The sequence below is a fragment of the Mandrillus leucophaeus genome, unplaced genomic scaffold, assembly GCF_000951045.1.
Source record: "Mandrillus leucophaeus isolate KB7577 unplaced genomic scaffold, Mleu.le_1.0 Scaffold116, whole genome shotgun sequence".
In the NCBI taxonomy this organism is placed as follows: domain Eukaryota; kingdom Metazoa; phylum Chordata; class Mammalia; order Primates; family Cercopithecidae; genus Mandrillus; species Mandrillus leucophaeus.
In genome coordinates, this window is record NW_012099876.1 from 3154977 (window position 1) to 3171219 (window position 16243).

General features: G+C 36.3%; 1 protein-coding gene across 1 annotated transcript in view; it reads left to right on the forward strand.

Annotated features, from left to right (window-relative positions):
* Nucleotides 1-16243, forward strand: part of PLCB4 (phospholipase C, beta 4) — a 293921-nt gene that overhangs the window by 53080 nt on the left and 224598 nt on the right. The gene's annotated exons all lie outside the window — the stretch shown is intronic.

Below are 16243 nucleotides of genomic sequence, written 5' to 3' on the forward strand. Positions count from 1 at the left end.
AGCAGGTGTACAAACACAGCTATACCAGATTTGTTTTCTGATGAAAAACACAGTTCAAGTTACCTCTAGCTAAAAACTTTCCAAGTTTGATTCCAAATATTACTTCTTTAATCCAACACTTACTACTCCTGTGGTAATGTTGTCTAAGTACAATTGTCATATAGTTCTTTTTTTTTTTCCTGAAAGGCTTTGGCATCTTGAGGACAGCGCTGCTTTTTTCAACTTTGTTTATCCTAACATCATCTGCCTTGGTGTTTTGGAGGTATGGCTCACTCTGCTATCTGCTGCGTGATGAGTGAATAAAGGAGTTAAAAAGGGAAACATACTTATAATTTGTCTCTCTTGTCACATATGGTCCCAGTTATTCAATATGACTGAATTTGAAATCAACTAGGTACATTGCCTTGTTTTAGTAACTTAGGGGAGTCTTAATATTTTCATACCATTGACCCATTTGGTATCTGGAGAAGCCATCTCAGAATAATGTTTATTAATACCTAGAACAAAACATATAGGATTACCAAAGAAATCAATTATATTGCACAATAGTTCAAAGTGTTATGAATTGCAGTATAGTAACTGTGTGCATCTTTATATTAATACATAAAATAATATATAGCATTAGGCCTCTTAGTTACTATTATTTCAAAGCAGTGATGACAGTACCCAGCATATTAAGATACTTCAACATCATAATGTGATATTAAAATATCTGTGTTTTTTATTGGTGGCAGAATCACTGATCTTGTTAGTACTACTGTAGTTTGTTGCCAATGCCCATAATTGAAGAAAACTCTACATTTTAATGAGAGGTAGGTACAAATGAAATTGTAACTTTGTTTCCATTTTAGTTCATGAATTACCTGAATTCTGTAGACCCCAGGTTGAGGACCTGAAAAGCTTTTTTAGAAATAGCTCTAGCCGCTGTTTTTCCCAGTTGTCATCACGTAAGTTTGATTAAATATTTTAAAGAGTTTATGAAGTTATAGGTAGGCAAGACATTTCTGAACACTTGCATGTATAACATAGCATGTAAGATATTGTAGACATTATGTAAACCCTTTTTGAATAAAAATACAACCTTCTTCAAGTGCAGATGGAAAATAAAAACTCACTCACCTGGACACATTTCTGTTAATAACTTTCCTGTATAGTTGTTTTGTTAAGTTTAGTTGTTTAGTTGAGTTGAGTCATTTCCCTGATGGTACTAAATTGATAAGTTGCTTCCATATAGTGTAGTCTATGAATAATTATCTTTGATATTTATTTGTTGAGTTTGTTCCCACTTCCAAAGGGGATTGAGGTATCTTGGGTTCTGAAACAAAGAGCAGAATAGAGCAATTATGTAAACATAGACTTCCTGGAGGTCCTGAGGAGGCAAGTGCTCTAGGCACCTGGTGATCTGATTTCCACTCTTCGGCATTGCACTCTGGTCTGATTTCTGTAGGTGGAGATAAAATGGGAAGCATTTGTTAATGCAGGGTCCATTTCCTCTCAATAGAAATTATACAAAAATATTTTTTATTTCTTAAAAAACAGTTTTTTCAAATTTAAATAGCCTGTGATACATTTCTTCATTTTACAAAGCCCCAACTTATAGCAGCATAATATTTATTAATAGAGTTAAGCCGAATCATTGCATGTGTCCTTGTCACACTGAGAACTGTAGTATTGTGGACAGTGTTTCTAATGTATTGTGATCGGTTAGCTATCATGAGAATAAGATGAATGTTTATATTACATATATATTATATATCTCTATTTTTACCCATTACTATATCTGTGTGTATGTATGCGTATATACACACAACATCAAAAGCATGTGTATGTGTGTTTATCCATGTACTGTGATTAAAACTCACATGCAATGATGTTCACTTGAATGCCAGCATTTTTTTTATGTGGTTTATCTTTGCTGTTTTCTATCCTCAGGCCATCTAAATCCTCTGACTTTGAGGTTTTTTGATTTGGTTCAAACTAATACCAAAATTGGAAATCTTTTATTCACCAGGTTAACTCGAAGAGTTTCTTAATATGGGATAAAGGGATAGTTTGTAAGATTAGGAATAAATGTGATAATCACTTGAAGTTCTTAATAATTAATTTTGGCCTCTCTTAAACATGTTAGAAATAAAAAGGGCCAGCAGCCTTTTGTGTGAGATTAACTTAGTAAAAATTACATAAAGAGTTTGCATTATTTATTTTTGTTTTCTGTTTCATTGAGTGGAAAATTTAAATCCGACCTACTGACTCTTTTAACACACTGAGAACTAGATATTTATTTCTAATTTATTGAGTGTCAGAAATATGTCTTCAAATTCCCTAAGGCTCAATTTCAAGGCTGGTTCCTTTGTGAGGTTTTCTCTCATCTTCTGCATTAATTTCCTATTGTTGCTGTAGAAAATCATCACAAATTTAGTGACTTAAAACAACACAGGTTTATTTTCTTATAATTCTGGAAGCCAGAAGTCCAAAATCGCTGGGCTAAAATCAAGGGCTAAAATCAAGGGGCTGGCAGAGCTGCTTTCCTTTCGGGGGGCTCCTGAACGGGACCCTTTTCCTTCCTTTTCCAGCTTCTAGCGGTTGCCTGCTTTCCTTGGCGTATAGCTCCCTTCGATCTTCAAAACCATTAAGTCTTTCTTACAATGTCACCTCTCTGTTTCTTACTCTTACTCTTCCTTTTCCCCCATTTAAGGACCTTTGTACCTTTGTGATTTCATTGGGTCCACCTGGAAAATCTGGGATAATCTCTTTATTTTAAGGTCAGTTGATTAGCATTTTAATGCCAGTTTTTTTTTTTTTTTTTTGGACAAGATATCTCTCTGTCACCTAGGCTGGTGTGTAATGTCACAATCACAGCTTACTGCAGCCTCTAACTCCTGGGCTCAAGGGATCCTCCCACCTCAGCCTCCCAAGTAGCTGGGACTTTAGGTGTGTGCCACCATGCCCAACTAATTTTATTTTATTTTTTTAATTTTCTGTAGAGACAGGGCCTTGCTATGTTGCCCAGGCTGGTCTCAAACTCCTGGCTTCAAGTGTCAGTCTTCCAAAGTGTTGAGATTACAGGCATGAGCCACCATGCCTGGCTCCTTAATGCCATTTTTCATCTTAATTCTCCTTTGCGATATAACCTAACATAGTCACAGGTTCTGGGCATTAGGAAATGGCTGTCTTTAGGGAGCTATCATTCTGCCTACCACATCCCTAAACCAGAAATGATCTATGTGTCTTTCATAAGATGTTAGGGAAACACTATCTCAACTTGCTATTATTCACATGCATGCTTTATCTCTCCTTCATAATTTCACCTATGGAAAAGACAAGACCCTGTCTATATTATATTTATGTTCTCCTCAATATATAGCAACACTGAAAGAACCAGATAAATATTTTTTGAGCAAATGAATGATTCTGTATCCGAGGAACTCATCAGTTATAAGGGAGAGAGGTCAGCTATAGAAATAGAGAAAAAGAAAAAAGGCAGAAATTGACAGATTATTATCAGCACTACTCATAAGAGAATAGTGTCTTCATATGCACCATTGCCTCTAAGCAGCAAATAATTTAACTTGTTAAAGTTATGATCCACTTAAGAGTTATCCTAATCTGTCTCACTATAAATCAGTATTTTGGCACAAAAAAATCCTTCAACCTCATGTTGGCTTACCATGAATAAGTTCCTTGAAGCCTTGCAAGCTCTGGGCATCCTACCTTCCTGAAAGTGATGGCCACACTCTGTGATGGATGCCCTGTGCAGAGAGACCTATTGGGTAGTCAGCCTGCACCAGTCAGGTGGTACCCACAAATTTTCCTTAAACTCTATAAGCTTTACGGCATTAAAGCACTTCTAAACACATGCAGCTTTTCTATGAAGCACTCTTGAGAACAAAGGACAGTGAAGGAATTCCCGTAAGATGTTTAGAAAGCCAAGATTTCCCCCAAGTATTACCTTAAGACTGCACAAGAGTTATATATTTTACTCCCATGATGCATTTGTATAGTTCTAATTATATAAAAATTATTTGTCTGTTACACATCCAGGAAGTGTCCTTTTGAGATATGTGAGCACATATTCTTACCTTAGTTCTGTAATGTAGGCAGGCATTATTTGCCCATCTTGCAGGTGAGGGATTCAAGTCACAGAATGGAAGTGGCATACCCATCATCACATATCTGGTAAGTGATGTGTGCAACACAGTGAGTAATTTGAATCTCGATTACTTCACCTCAAACTCCATGCTTCTTACACATTTAGTACCTCACAAGCTACATCTTCTCTAGCATCATGATTTGTAGGCCATCATGTGTTCTGTTAACTTATGAACTGAATAATGCAGCATTTTCTAAAATGTGTTCCATGTCACATTACTCCAGTAATATTCTCTGTGAAGCATTTTGTAATCAACAATACTTTCAGAATTAAAGAGTGTGCTAGCATAGTAGTGACTATGCATGTCCAATAGAGAAATGTGGTTTTTTTTTTCACCCCAGTGTCTTCGAAACTGATATAGCCACAGAACCCTTGCTTTCTGCCCTCTTGCTATTATCTGTTGGGTAAGGAACAAATTTCTAGGTCCTGGATCCCCAGTTTCTCAGTCATGATTATGCATCCAGCTATGGTGTGCAAATTGAGCCGTTGTTAATGGGCAAAGGTTGGCTTTGCCACCTGGTTTTATTAGGAATACTTTCAGCAGCAAGAACTAGAATACCTAAGTCATTTTGTTTGAGCCCTTGCTAATGAAAGTGTGGCCCTTATATCGGCTGCATAGACATCACCGGGGAGCTTGTTAGAAATTCAGGATTTCAGTCCCCATCCTTGATTTTGTGAAATGGAATCTGCATTTGAACAAAATCTCCAGGTAATTCATATGTAGGGTAACATTTAAAAAGCACTTATTTTAACCATAAGAACAATTATTTTTTATCTAATAAGAAATTCGGAGGTGAAGCGTTCTATTTTATTGGCAACTCAGTAGCAGCATCAAGGACCTGGATGCTTGTCTCCTCATGGTGGCAAAATTGCTGCCGAAGCTCCATACATTATCTCTTCCCCCAGCTGCATTTAAATTCAGGATGGAAAGAGGCAGAGGCAAAGGACTTTGTTCTTACATGGCTCTCTTTTTTTACTAATATGACTTCTTGCTGAGAAGGTCACTTGCAGCCTTCCCCTTAGTTCTCACCCATTAGATGGATTACCGGCAATAATAAATAACTGGCAATAATAAAGGCCTCAATTCCCTTTGGTCTTGACCAATGTTGTTTAAAAAATATATAATGCTAGCCACATATATAATGTAACATTTTCTAGTGGCCGTATTTTTTGAGAAAGTAAAACGAAAACAGGTTAATTTTAATAATATAGTTTATTAACCAGTATATTCATACTATTATCATTTCCACATGTATCTAATATATGAAACATGTCAGCGAGATATTTTACAATCTGTTTCTTCAAAGTCTTTGAAATTAAGTCTGTATTTTATGCCTGTAGCACATCTCAGTTCAGATACTAAATGTTCATCAGATATTCTTGATCTGTATTTAGGTCTCATAAAAGTCACAATTAAAAGTGTTCACATACCTAAGTTGCTCCATGTCATAATTAACCAGTAATCAAATCAGTAGCAGATTTTAAATGTAAATGCAAATTAATAAAAATTAAAATAAATTGAAAACTGGGTCCATCACATTTCACATGTTCAATAGCCACATGTGGCTAGTAGCTATCATATGAGACACTGCAAATGTAGGTCCTCACTACTCAAAGTGTGGTCCAAGGACCAGCAATGTCAGCATCATCTGCAAGCTTGTTAGAACTGCTAAATCTTGGGTCCTACGCTAGAGCTACGAAATCAAAGTTTACATTTTATTTTAATGCATATTAAAGTTTGAGAAATTCTAATCTAAGCTGTTCTCAATCCTGGCTCTAATTTAGATTTAATGTGGGAACTTTAGAAAATACTGTTGCCTGTACCCTATCCCAGAACCTTGGAATCAGACTTTCTGTAGTGGGGTACAGGCATTCATTTTTTTTTTTTTTAATTGAAGCTTTCTAGGTTATTCTAGGGTGCAGCTGTGATGGTGAATTGTATATGTCAACTTGACTGGGCTAAGGGATATCAGATAGCTAGTAAAATATAATTTCTGCATATGTCAACGAGGATGTTTCAGGAAGAAATTAGCAAAGAAGATTCCCCTCACCAATGGAGCTGGGCTTCATCATCCAATCTGGTGAAGGGCTGAATAGAACAGAAGAGCAGAGGAAGGGTGTGAATTTGCTCTCTGCTTGAGCTGGGACATCCATTTCCTCCTGTCTTTGGATCCTGAAGCTCCTGGTTCTCAGGCCTTTGCACTTAGATTGGTACCTACACAACCTTGGCTTCCCTAGGTTTTAGGCCTTCTGGTTTGAACAGGAGTGACACCACTGGCTTTCGTGGGCCTCCACTTATAGACAGAAGACTATGGCACTTCTCAGCCTCCGTGACCATGCAAAGCAATCAGTCACTTGTAATACATCTGTCTGTGTCTCTCTGCATATCCTTTGGTTCTTTTTCTCTGGAAAGCCCTGATAAATGCAGCTGCAAGTTTGAGAACCACTGGCCTAGACTAATCCTGATCCATCATCTCCAATCAGACACATTGTAGCCTAAGCAATATTATGGTAGAAGCTCTCAGGTCAGTAACCAACTGTGATATCTCCACTTGGCTTTTCTTCCCTCTGGCCTGTGCGCATTTCCAGCAGAGCAGGGACCCAACTAGAATCGGCTATACTTGCTGGAGTTGCACATTCTTGGTCTTTGTGCATTCACTCACTGGCTAACTCCTTCCTCTCCTTCCCTGTCATCAGTTTCCTCATTCTTCACCTTCCTCATTCTCCAGATAGCAAACAAGGTAGGGCTCCTGCTCTGTGCTGATATCTACTCAGATCCAATCTGGAAGGCCATCAACAACTGCCAGTTTCTTCCAGCTCCTCATCCCCACTCTTGCTCCAGTGAAAATGGGTTTCCCTTCCCTGTTGCCCTGTTCCCATCTGTTTTTCGACTTCCAGATGGCATCTTGCACATTTCCAGTCTTTGTTTCCTTCAGGTGCTCATAATTCTGCAGTCATTTTGCTTATTATGTTTTGCCTCTTTGTTGATGATTAGCTCAAATGAGGTATGCATAAAGTCTGTTCATAGAAAGCAGCTCTGAATCTGTGAGCCCAAACTTAGATGTGATTTAATGACCATATTTGGGTGCATTGGAAGCTGCCCATGTTCACTTCCCAGGTTTCCTGGAGACTGAGAACCTCAGTATATAGGCTTGCAAATTTACATGCCTCTGTTGCCAACTAGATCTGCTGAGTTTCTCTTCAGAGAAGGGAATTTTAGCAGGACACATTTGAAAAAATAAGTCTTCCTCTGTTAGGAATCTTCAACTGAGAGGCTGCCATCAGTGCAAACAATGCCATGTTCGAGCAAAAGTTTGTTTGGTCTCCCCAGCTCTAATAGATGATGTTCATGTCCCTTGGGCTCAAGAACAAAGGGGCTGCCTGACAGCCTTTTGAAATCTCACCTGTTTCTTGGTAGAGAAGCTTCTGTGCAGTATACATTTCCATGATAAGTAACTGCTGTCAAATCTAATAAGAAGACTAATCTAAAATTTAGGCTGTGTAGTAAATAAAATAACCTGATTATTTTTTAATATAATATATTAAAATTAATATATTAAAAAATAACTTTTTATTTGAAGACTGAGCTCTTGGAAAAATATGGGAGTTAGCCAACAAAATCAATTCTTGAACTTACATTTGAAAATGAAGTTCCTGTTTTAACTGTATAGATCCTATGATAAAAATGTCTCAGACTAGAAAATGCAATTTTTGAAATGTAAATGTGTGATATAGGATTAAAAATATTATTGTCTTGGCCGGGTGTGGTGGCTCACACCTGTAACCCCAGCACTTTGGGAGGCTGAGGCAGGTGGACCACTTGAGTCCCCTAGGAGTTTGAGACCAGCCTGGGCAACATAGTAAAACTCTGTCTCTACTAAAAATATAAAAATTAGCCAGGCTTGGTGTTGCATGCCTGTAATCCTAGCTTCCTGGGAGGCTGAGGCACAAGAATCTCTTGAATCTGGGAGTCGGAGGTTGCAGTGAGCTGAGATTGTGCCACTGCACTCCAGTCTGGGCAACAGAGCAAAACTCTGTCTCAAAAATAAAAATAAAAATAATTGTCTTATCACATTCACATAATTATTCTCTAATATTTATATTGCAATAAAAATGAATCTGGTAAAGTTCCCATGAAATGTGGAGATGTTTACTGCAAATAGTCCAATGGCTTTTCAGAGAAGCTCCTTGAGAAATATCCATATGACTCAAATTATGTGTAGAACAGCAAAGTAGTAAAAATATACTATCAACTTTCTAGTATTCGAATTAAGAAATGTCAGGAAGAACCACCTCAAATTTTGGAAGGTCAGGTAAATTTTAATTCTTCTGCAATCACTCTAGTCAGTAAAAGAGATAAGCCAAATAATAATAATAAATACACATATCTAGTAAAATATATATTTATGCCTGCGTATATAGTGAAGTATATCTAATTTGCCCAATACTATACTTAAGACATGGATATGTTGTACCTTGCCCTGTTAATGGTTCTGTCACCAATAATCTCATCATCCTCTATGGCCCTAGGCAGAGTTCGTAATACTTTTGTTTCATCTGACAGATTTGAAAACACTCAGAGAAAAGCAGTATATACCCGAAGTCATAAGAAGGGTAGGATTAGAAGTCATTCTTCTTCTTAGCTTCTGTTCTTTTCACTGCAGTATGCTGCCTCTTTATTCCTTGAGGCCCTCAGCCAATAGGATTTTTTAGGCATGCTGGGCTTTTAGACATTAAAGAACTAGCCAGTGAGTTGAACATTCCGTGGTGGATTAAACCAACCTAATGAGCTTGTCTCTCCTCTCTACTACAGGTCTTCAGTCTTTTTTTTCTTTATTTCTGGAAGCAGTAAAACTTTGAACTTAGTTTTTTTTTTTTTTTGTAAGTTTGAACTTAGTTTTTTTTGTAAGTTTAGCATAAATTTCGTGGCAAAATCATACCCAAACCAACAGACAGTAATATATAATCTTTATTTGTCCCACTTAGAGTGAATAGCCATAGATTTCACTCCATAAATACCTATGTATTTGATAAGGATCCGCAAACGTTTTCTATAAATGGCCAGGTAGTGATTATTTTAGGCCTTGTGGTCCATACCATCTCTGTTGCAGCTACTCAATTCTGCATTCGTAGCATGAAAGCAGATATAGACAATACATAAATGAATTTGTGGCTGAGGGCAAATAAGTCTTTATATGCAAAAATAGGTGGAAGTCTGGACTTGACCCATTGACCATTGTTTGTCAATCGCCTAGACTAAAAGGTGATGCTCAGATCTGTTGGGACTATTGCATAACATATTGTGTATATATATACACACCATTTTACCTTTCCGAATTCTGAAATATTTCAGACTTCAAGAGTGTTTAGTAAGGCATCAAGATGTGTACCTAAGATTTAAAGGAAGTTTTATAAAGGAGAAAGTCATCTCTATTACAGTCAAGCATTCAAGTTCTTGTGTACAGATGTCTTGAGGGGCAACTAAGGTTCAGATATTGCTAGTGCATTAATCAGGAATGAGTTCTGTGAACAACAAAGCATTTGAACACATAACTTCTTTGTTGTCCCTTGTAACAAGATCAGTGGTAGGCAGTCCAGAGCTGGTTCAAGAGCTAAGTGATTCCCTCAGGGATCCAGACTCTGTCCATATTTATTCTCCAGCATCCTTAGCTGATAAGCCTTCACCCTGATGCTCATTGCCTCATGGTTGCAAGATACATCCTGTACCCCCAGTGTCACATGCACACTCCCAGCAGAAAGATAATAGGAAAGCAGGGAGAATTGTCTCTCTTAGAGAAGTAGAAGCTTACCCCTGCAAATCTCAACATTCCTCTTGTCGGCTAAACAAGGTTACAAGGCTACTCTTAATTGTAAGGAAGACTCAGGAAGCAAGTATTTTTAGTTGGATTCATTTTCATCACCCTGTAAAATCAGAAGAAAGGATGTTGGGTGGGCAAGTTGCACACCATCTGCTAAGGCATCTGTTCTTGTTTGGTGGCTGTTATATTTCATTACAGATATTTAACATCATATCGTCTTCTCCCCTGGGGAACATAGCTTTTTAAGTATCCCCAGTGTTAGCAGCTTGTTTTCCATCTGAGTTGGAAAATTAAATAACATTATTCACATTTTTATGTAAATGTTGTATAATGTGCATATATAATGACTTGAGAATGGTTTTCTTCAGAAATACATTTTCCTATTTTCCTGAGGATTTTAGTTTTGGAGGACTTTGTTTACATGTGACTCTAGTATGCTGAGTAGCAATGCTTGAGGGAAGAGTGAAGTTGACATAAATGGAAGGCAACTTGCACATTGAGCTTTGTGGGCAAGTGATTGTTCTCATGGAGGATGATTCCATCTAAGACCAAGATTTTATGAACTCAGAGAATCTTAAGAAGAAACAGTTACTGAGTAACTTTCTTAAAATGTAGATCTGATGCAGGTATGAGAGAAGAGCAATTAAATAGGCACACAGAGATCATTTTAGTTCTTAACTTGAATATCTTGGGATACTTCCTTTACCCCTAGAGGTAGTGTTTATTCTCTTTCTGGAAACAGGGCATGTAACTTGCTCTTTCTTTGGTGTAGACTACCATAATAAGAAAGGATGGAGGTAACTGCATGATTTTAATTGTGTCTTTTTGCTTTAGTAGAATGTCCTAAAATGGCACAAGTGGGAATAGTATGAAAATAAATACATTCATTTATTGGTTAAGTTTTAAATGTGAGTGAAATTTTCTTCAACTAATTATAATACTAAGTTATTTCTAGAATCTGTTTCAATGTAGCTATATAATTATGTAGAACCATAACCCTTTATTGTCCAGATAAATCTTGACCCTGAAATAATGTACAATAGACCCTCATCTGCTATAATTTTGAAAACTGCAGTAAGAAAGCCAAATTTTAGTCCAAATGTTTCATGGTTCTTTGGACTTCCAAGATGACAGGCTTATCAAAAACTATTCCTGACTTGGCCAGAAATAGAAAGATCCTCATTTCGATGGGCAGAAATGAAGAAGCCATATAGACACATATTTGGACCAAGATTCCTTCCTTTTGACTTCCAGATCTTTCACTAACAGGACTGAACAAACCAGAATCAACAGTATTGGGAAAAGTAGATAGCTAAAAGATAAATTTTAACATGAACAAATTTACCAACTGATTGAGAAGAAACAGAAATCAGAGAAGAGACGGAACTTTAAAATAATTCTAAATTTTATCAGGGAGTTTTCGCCGACTCCTAAGGAAAAGGAGGAGTTCAAGAGCAAGAAGGGATTCTTGGAAATTAATTCTGACTGTTGACTTTTAAAAACAGTATATTAGCTGAAAGAATAGATACAGAACTTTTCTAGAAAACAGAACAAAGAACCAGGAGTTGGAAAAAAAAAAATTAGTGAAAGTGGAGACATTAGAGAATCATTCCATGTGGTCCTACACCTTCTAATAGAGGGGGGAAAAAGTGGGGGAAATAATTAAAGATACACACACAAAATTTTTTTTAAATTTAGCATTGTATCAACATCTCCCCTGGGCAACATTTCTTTTAAAGTATCTCTAGTGTTAGCAGCTTGTTTTCCATCTGAGTTGGAAAATTAAATAACATTATTCACATTTTTATGTAAATGTTATATAATATGCATGTATAATCACTTGATAAGTCATAAGAAAAAGAGTATGAGTGGATCAGTAACTAAACACACTTTCATGATATTTCAGAATACCAAGGAAAAGGAGAAGATGTTAAAAGAGTCCAGAAATGGGAGTGGGGTGGAAAGTTGACCACAGAGATAATTTCTAGGCCAGGCGTGGTGGCTCATGCCTGTAATCCCAGCACTTTGTGAGGCCAAAGTGGGTACATCATGAGGTCAGGATTTCAAGACCATCCTGGCCAACATGGTGAAACCCCGTCTCTACTAAAAATACAAAAATTAGCTGGGCGTGGTGGCATGTGCCTGTAGTCCCAGCTACTCAGGAGGCCAAGGCAGGAGAATCGCTTGAACCTGGGAGGTGGAGGTTGCAGTGAGCCAAGATCCCTCCACTGCACTCTAGCCTGGGTGACAGAGTTAGACTTCATCTCAAAAACAAAACAAAACAAAACAAAAAAACACGATAATTTCTAGAGGGCAAGAGAATGACTTCATGGTTTGGAGGTAAAATTATTCTGAACCTACAATTTTGTTCTCAGACATACTGCACATTACCAGGAAGGTAAAAAATAAACACATTTTCAGACAAGTAAGAACTACATTATTTGATCACCCCAGATCATTCCTAAACGAATTAATGCAGTGTAAGCTCAATAAAACAAAAGAAGGAAATATGGGTTTCGAGACCAGGTGGAGAAACTAGACCAAGGAATGCAATAAAAAAAAAAAAAAAACTCAGACAATAGTTATTTGGTAAATCTTTTAAAACAGAACAAAAAGTTGGCAAAATTACAATAGGATTTTTGGGGAACTCGGAAATCCTAAGAGCAAATGTCATTTCCGTAACAGGAAGTATGATGAAATGGAATGGTCTCAGTGAGTGGATGTAGTTTATGCTATTTAAGAGGGCCCTCTTCTTCTCAGTTTTTCTTTGTTAATGTTTTTTGAGCAGCACAACTTTAGTGATAATATTGCATGGCTTTCTCTCTGCATTTATACTTACCACTTGTTTCTGCAGAGAACAATTATGTAATTTTCATATTGTAAATGTTATTCAATTTTTAAAACATGTAAAAAATAGTACAGAACATGATATCACCTTGACAATGTAAAAGTAATAATTACTGGAGAAAGGTTGGGAAGTAGAAAGGGGAAGAGAAATGAAGAGAAATACAGGGACCCTAATCTGTTATTTTACCGAGAGAGGAGATAAGAGAAACTCAAGTTTGGTGAATTAAGAAAGAGAGGTTTAAATACAAGGCTCAAAAAGTCAATTAAAAAACAAAATATTGAAATAAAACTGGCAGAGATGGAGAGAAGGAGGAAATGGCATACTATGGAGTTAAATGATAATTTCTCAGTAAACAAATCAAGAAATAGAGGTTTGAGCATATTGTCTAAAGATACACTCTTCAACCCAGCATCCCAACCATGTGTGGTTATTGAGCCACTGAAAGGCAGTTAGTCCAAATTGAGATGTGCTGTAAGTATAAAATATATACCCAACTTTTGAAGACTTAGTATGAAAAAAAGAATGTAGAATACTTCAATAATTTTTATATTGATTACATGAATTGATAATATTTTGGATGTATTTGGTTAAATAACATATTTAATTTATTAATATTTTACCATTTAAAATTGTTCTTTATGTTACTACTAGGAAATGTAAAATCACAAATGTGACTCACACTATACTTTTACTGAACAGTCCCTGAATTCGAGATTTGGAAGTACATTTGAAGAATGGAAATTAGAAATGATTTATGTATACATACCATTCCAGAAGTAGACCAGGAAAGGAAGAGTTTTTATGTTATATTTTATATGTTTTAGAAAATGTTTGTACTAAGCATTGAGCAGTTTCAAAGGGCTATTTGTAAAGTCTATGAAAGGCATAAGGAATACTATGACAACAAACACCCTTAGTCACCACCCAGTTTAAGAAAAAATAAATAAAATACCATAGACTTTGAATGCATTTCCTCTTTCTACTTCAGGCTACTGGACTGTTTTGATTTTCATTTTTTTAATAAAAATAGTTATTTTCTTTTTGTAAAAAGTTTCTAATTGAAGGATATCTTGTGTAGTTTTTTGGGGGGGGTTGTTGGATAATTTGTCAGTATTAAATTTTAGAATGTGTGTGCCATTTGATTCAGTGGTTCCCTTTGAGAAATGTATTCTGTATGTTTTGAAAAATGCAAACTGCAAAAAAATGTATAGAGTGACATCATGTTAATTTTTAAAAGCATGTATGTTTATATATTTGTGTAATTATAGATCTATATATACATGTATATGCTGACATTCATGTAGACATTTACATGATGTTTTTGTGTATATACCTGAGCTTATTCACATATAATAACTAGGACTAGTGCTTATCTCTCAGAAGTCTTATTGGATGGGCAGAGGAGGGAACGTCATATTCTTGTTTTATAAATTTTCAGAGAGAGAGATCATCATAGAATTATGATTTTATTTACTTAGATATGTTCATTTTCTGTATTTTTCAAGTAAAAATTCTTTAATGAAATAAAATACATGTTGAAATATGTTCTAGCAACTGGGACTATCTTAAAACAGAACACATTGCCTTAGAAGGTAAGAAGCAATATGTTTACAAATGAGAAAGAGGCTAAGTTGCATGAAAGTATTAAAGCCATTATTTTTCTTCTCTTCCTCCCTAAGTATATCAGTACAAGAAGCAAGTGTTACCACTTTCAAAGCAATCCTAAAATTGATTCTTTATCCCATCCTTTCAGTCTAAGACACTTTTAAAGAAACCACCAGTCTTCCTCCAGTGTGCTTTATTTTCTAACACAGTAGAAGAAGCCTGTGAGCAGATCACATTAATGTAATGATGTGTGCTTCCAGCAGGACAATCAAAGCAAAGGGGATGCACGAATCTCTCTCTTTTTGTTTTAACTTTGCTGAGTGTAGACCATGTATACTTTTTGGTAATGTTTACTTCTTCTCTAATCATATATGTGCATGTGCATTGAAAAGATTTTAGGAAACTCAAATTACAAATTAAATACTTATAGTAATCCTGTCATCCAGATATAAACACTAATAATATTTTGTTGTATTTATTTCTAGAATATCTAGACATATACATATAACCATTTTTAAAACTTAGGAATATGCTGTGCATGTGATTGTTTTTCTCATAGAATATTGTGAGTGCTTTTTCATGGCATTGAATGTTCTTCATAAGCATTAGTTTTAATGACTCTGAATTAGATCATTTTAGGAAATCAATTAAAAATATTCTAAGAGTTTAAATTGAGAATGAATATATCTTTGTGGTGAGCACTGAACATACTTTTTTTACTTGATTTTGAGTATGTAATTGATTTCATAAGTAAAAAGATAATGAAACGCTTACCTTGTCATAATGAATAGTGACTTCCTAAGCTGTTAATGTTAGGTGAATGGAAGTCTTCCCCTGTGGATATGGAAGACATATCCAAGGACACATTGTTAATGAGAACAGACTGGCTGTGTACTTCGATACTCTCCAATAAGTGAAAAAACAGAGACTTCATTAATGCAAAATGACATGGAGCTATACCCTTGCATTTTCAGACAAGGATGAATCTATATTCTGTCCTTGTCTCAAGGAGGCAGAAGGTTGCAGATTCCTTTTTGCTGTGTTGTTTACCTTTAATGACTCATTTGGCATAAACCAGTATTATCAAGGTGAATTCCACCTGAGTCAAGTCTAATACATGTCATACAAGACAGGATCATTCTGGAAAGTGGGAATTTGGAATTGTGTCTTCTATTGTCAGTTGAATGAATGGGATAGGCTGAGTTGGAGGAGGAATGATTCTTTTGGGCTATGGGGACCCAAGAACTAGTGCCATCTGAGAACCATTAACTTTTTTTGAAAAGTGGAAGATCAGAGACATTCACAAGGACTGTAATAAGAAAGAGTATGATAGGTCAACATGAGAGAATAGACGAGGTAGTCAGGTGAGTGGGTGAGCGAGCGAGTGAGTGAGTGAGTGAGAGAGAGAAGAGGGCGGAATTTATAAAGAGCATAGCTCCCATCTCCTGGATGCCTTCTGCAGGCCAGCCACTTGTCTCCCATGGGATGAGAAGGGAGTCACCTGCAAAAGGAGGAGCATAGAGGATGAGGCAGAATTTCTTTTCACTTGGCATGTAAGGATGATGAGACTGAAGGAGTAGGAAGGAAGTAGCTTGAGGTAAACAGAGTTTTAATAATAAAGGGGTTTGAAGAGTTGACACTGTCTGGCATTTCGTGAGGAAACGAAGACCTCTTGTAAATAACTTGCAGAAGGTTACATGGTTTTTCACAGGAAGCTCCAGGAAGCTGCCTGGTACTGTTGGATATGGACATGAACTGTTTATTCCTCTAAGATCCTGACATCTGAGACAAAGCCAGGATGTTTTATACAACTTCTGGACT